Below are 5,227 nucleotides of genomic sequence, written 5' to 3'. Positions count from 1 at the left end.
CACAGGGGGAGCTCTGCTCAGCCACAAGCCAGGCTGATGGCTGCCAGTACAGCGGTGGTGGTGGGAGCCTCTCCCGCCTCAGCAGCGCTAAGGATGTCCGACTGCAGCTAGGCCTGCTCCCCGCTGGCAAGTGGACATCCCCTGAGGTCTGCTGGGCTGCCAGAGGGATGTCTGACTGCCAGCTTGGGTCCAATCCCCTGGGGAGCGGGCCTAAGCCAGCAGGTGGACCTCCTCCGAGGGTTCCAGACTGCAAGAGGGCACAGGCCGGGCTGAGGGACCTTCCCCCCCCCCCCCCCCCCCCCCAGTGCACAAATTTTTGTGCACTGGGCCTCTAACATATATATGTATGTATATATTGCTGAGAATACTCAAATATTAAGTAAATACTATTCTTGTTTTGTTGTTTTTTAAATATGTTTTATTGATTTCAGAGAGGAAGGGGAAGGGAGATAGAGATAGAAACATCAATGAAGACAGAGAATCACTGACTGGCTGCCTCCTGCACGCCCCACACTGATGATCAAGCCCACAACCTGGGCATGTGCCCTGACTGGGAATTGAACCATGATCTCTTGGTTCATAGGTTGATGCTTAACCACTGAGCCACGATGGCTGGGCAAGATATAACTTTTCTATTAAAATATTCATTCGTTTAGCATTACTAATTGAATAGTTAATATCCTTATCACTAATATCAATGTCATATATCACATTCATATATATGTATTACATGAATATGTATATACCCCTGAAAACAGCCATCAGAGGCCCAGTGCACAAAATTCGTGCAGGGAAGGGGGGTGGTTGTCCCTCAGCCCAGCCTGCACCCTCTCCAATCTGGGATGCCTCAGAGGAGATGCGACTTCCGGTTTAGGCCCAGTCGGGCCTAAACCGGCAGTGGCACATCCCTCTCACAATCCGGGACTGCTGGCTCCCAACCACTCCCCTGACAGCCTGATCAATGCCTACCTGCTCCCCTGCTGGCCTGGTCGCCCCCAACTGCCCTCCTCTGCTGGCCCAGTCACCCCAACTGCCCTCTCCTGCAGGCCCAGGTGCCCCCAATTGCCCTCCCCTGCAGGCCCAGGCGCCCCCAACTGCCCTCCCCTGCAGGCCCGGTCACCCCCAACTGCCCTCCCCAGCAGGCCTGGTCGCCCCCAATTGCCTTCCCCTGCTGCCCTGATCGCCCACAACTGCACTCCCCTGTCGGCCATCTTGTGGCTGTGGGAGCCGCCATCTTTGAGGGCGGGGCAGCAATTAGCATATTACCTCCTTATTGGCTGTGGGTGCTGCCATTTTTAGGGTGGGGCAGTCAATTAGCATATTCCCTCTTTATTAGATAGGATATTCTATCTACACTAATAAGACAAAGATGCTAACTGACCGTACCTTCGCTATGCCCAAGCCACGCCCACCAGCCAATCACAGGGACTATATGCAAATTAACCCAACCAAGATGGCGGCCAGCAGCCATGGAGCTGGAGCAAGCAGGAGGCTTGGTTGCCCCGGCGATGGAGGAAGCCAAGCTTCCTGCCTGTCCAGGCTGGCTGTGACCTCCACAAAAGGCAATAAAGTTTCAATTATAGAAGCTAAATAAATCTCAGATACCTGCTTCCAGCCAGCCTCCACTGGGAGCTTGGGTGGCTGGGGGCTGTGGCCAGCCTGCAAACAGCCATCAGCCCCTCACCCAGGATGGCCACACCCTCATCGGGTGAGGGTCTCTGCTGGGGGGCTTGGCCAGCCTGCAAATAGCCATCAGCCCCTCACCCAGATTGGCCAGGGACCCCAGCAGGACCCTCCACCATGAAGGGGGTGTGGCCAGCCTGAAAACGGCCCTCAGCCCCTCACCCAAGCTGGCCAGGAACCCCAGTGTGGACCCCTACCCAGAAGGGGCTGTGGCCTGCCTGCAAGCAGCCATCAGCCCCTCACCCGGGCTGGCAAGGCAGCCAGTGGGGACCCCCACCCTGAAGGGGTGTGGCCAGCCTGCAACCAGTCATCAGCCTCTCACCCAGGCTGACCAGGCACCTCAGGGGGGACTCCCACCCTTAAGGGGCTGTGGGCAACCTGCAAACAGCCATCAGCCCCTCACCCAGGCTGGCCAGGCACCCCAGTGGGGACCCCCACCCTTAAGGGGCTATGGCCAGCCTGTAAACAGCCATCAGCTCCTCACCCAGGCTGGCCAGGCACCCCAGGGGTGACCCCCCTCCCCCCCGCCACTGAAGGGGCTGTAGCCAGCCTGCGAACAGCCATCAGCCCCTCACCCAAGCTGGCCAGGCACCCCAGCGGGACCCCCACCCGGATCCGGGACACCCTTCAGGGCAAACCAGCCAGCCCCCACCCATTCACCAGGCCTCTATCCTATATAATAAAAGGGTAATATGCAAATTGACCCTAACAGCAGAAGAACTGGGAATGACTGGTCACTATGACACACACTGACCACCAGGGGGCAGATGCTCAATGCAGGAGCTCTCCCTTGGTGGTCAGTGCGCTCCCACAGGGGGAGCTCTGCTCAGCCACAAGCCAGGCTGATGGCTGCCAGTACAGCGGTGGTGGTGGGAGCCTCTCCCGCCTCCTCAGCAGCACTAAGGATGTGCGACTGCAGCTAGGACTGCACCCCACCGGCAAGTGGACATCCCCCGAGGGCTCCTGAGCTGTCAGAGGGATGTCTGACTGCCAGCTTAGGCCCAATCTCCCAGGGAGCGGGCCTAAGCCAGCAGGTTGGACATCCTCTGAGTGGTTCCAGACTGCAAGAGGGCACAGGCCGGACTGAGGGACCCTCCTGAGTGCACAAATTTTTGTGCACCGGGCCTCTAGTATCTTTATATCTATCTACCTACCTACCTATCTATACATACACATACACACACACACACAACACATACTTTTGTGGGCTCCTTATCTTGTTCTTTTATTTGTCCATTCTTGTGCTATTACAATATTGTCTTAATTACTGTGGCTTTATTACACAACTCATTATCTGGTAGACAAATCCCTTCAATCTTATTTTTTCCCTTAAAATTGTCTTGAATCCTGTAAATATCTTTTCTACATAAATGTGAAATATATTAGAATGGCAACTTCAACAGAAATATACACCTTATGTTTTTAAATCACCAACTCATTCTAGCCCGTTTGGCTTAGTGTATAGAGCATCGGCCTGTAGACCGAAGGGTCCTGGGTTTGATTCTGGTCAAGGGCATGTGCCTGGGTTGCAGGCTTGATCCCCAATAGGGGGCGTGCAAGAGGCAGCTGATCAATGATTCTCTCTCATCACTGATGTTTCTCTTTCTCTTCCTCTCCCTTCCTTTCTGAAATCAATAAAAATATATTAAAAATAAAAAAAAAATCACCAGCAACAACTCTACACTGAAAATCTGAAAAAGATTAACTGAATAATTTTAACACCAGATTACAGCTTATACAAGATTAAAGTTACAAAGTAGTATTTATTATAACAATGTTATTACATACTTTTTTTGGGAAATATGTAAGGTTTTTTGAGTGTTTGAAATTCGAATTTTCCCCTATACTGAAGTACGTTCATTATCTTTTTTTGGTCAGGACAAGAACTGAAAAAGAGAAATACCCTTGAATTCAGAATGAACAATTCTTGCTATATATATATTTCCCCCATAGATAAGGAAGATTCTATAACTTTCCCAGAAACAGTGACTTGAACTAAATACCAAAGGTCACGTGCCATATTTGGAAGTTTTTAGTCACCAGGAGCCATGGCATTTCTTTTCTTTGTGTCACTAACTTACAAATACTTTTCTTTTTACTATTACCATTGGGACAGAAAACCTTCTGTTCTGGGACTGACTGGCAGACAGAAATGGCAGGGACAGAAAAATGGGAAATGGCTCAGGATCTTGGAATTCCCGGCGGCCTAACTCAGTGGCTTGCTATTTGGAAGTTTCTGAAATGTTTGCCCCCGGAGTTCCCCTGAAAGAGGGCGTCTGATATCACTGGCAAAGAGCGTCTTCACACAGGACATACATGAAGGAATGCGCTCGCTGCAATATGACAAACATTTACTCTGTGACACTGTTTGTGGCATTAAATAGGGGTGGGGGTGGGACAAAATGTCCAGGACTAGCAACACCAAGATTTCTTATTTCCAATATTCTACCAGCTAACTAATTAATTTTCTTTTTTATAACATATTTTATTGATTTTTTTACAGAGGGAGAGGGATAGAGAGTTAGAAACATCCATGAGAGAGAAACATCGATCAGCACGGTACATGCCCTTGACCGGAATCGAACCTGGGACCCTTCAGTCCGCAGGCCGGCGCTCTATCCACTGAGCCAAACCGGTTAGGGCCCAGCTAATTATTTAAAGCTTCAATAAGTGGGATCCTTTGTGGATCCTTTGTGGATCCTTTGTGTGTGTGTGTGTGTATATATATATATATATATATATATATATATATATATATATATATATATATGGCTTTCTAGCCATATTCACGAAAACTTGGGAGTAAACCCTTGCCTGAAATACTGCTCGTGGCTAGCGACGAGCTTTTGAAATGAGGATACGCTTTCGTTGGTGCAATCCCTGGAACAGAAAACCAACAGTTTAAAAACGAAGAAAAGTTTAAAAATAAAAGGCACACCGGTTCATTATAAAAAAGGTATGATTACAATATTATCCCCAAACGATGATGAGATCAAGCCTTCAACCTTAACCTGACGCCGTTCACTTCCCAACGCTCCTGCCTGCTTCCATTTCCATGGCGAGCTGTTGCAAGGGGATGAAAACGGTTCCAACGGTGACAACCGTTGACTTCATCGGAGCAAAAATGCCCCCCGGCTGACTATTCTCAGCAGCAGCCCCTCGACAGCGCAGGCGTCACACCGGAGGCATCCGGCCGGGAGCCGGCCACATAGCTGCGCGGTGACGCGACGACAAGGCGCAGAACCGCCCGCTGCGGGGCGTTCCCACAGGATTTCCCGGGTTCAAACGCTCCGGCTCACGGTGTGTCACATCCCCCCGGGAGGACGTGAGGGATAAAGCGAGCAGGAAAGGTCCAAAGCGCTCAAACCTCGAGGTAGAGAGCGAAACGCCCGCCGCCGGCTGACCCACTGACCGCAGCGGAACGCGCGCCGACTCCCGCCCTCCGACCGCAGACTCCCCGGCGCCCGGCGCGGCGGTGACGCAACCCCGCCGGGCGCGCTGACGTCACCGTGCGTCGGTGTGGGCCGGGCCTGGGCGGGGGTGG

The sequence above is a fragment of the Myotis yumanensis genome, unplaced genomic scaffold (genome assembly GCF_028538775.1).
Source record: "Myotis yumanensis isolate MYYU_CA2020_CCGP unplaced genomic scaffold, mMyoYum1.0.hap1 SCAF_10, whole genome shotgun sequence".
Classification (NCBI taxonomy): Eukaryota; Metazoa; Chordata; class Mammalia; order Chiroptera; family Vespertilionidae; genus Myotis; species Myotis yumanensis.
This window is presented reverse-complemented; position numbering follows the sequence as displayed.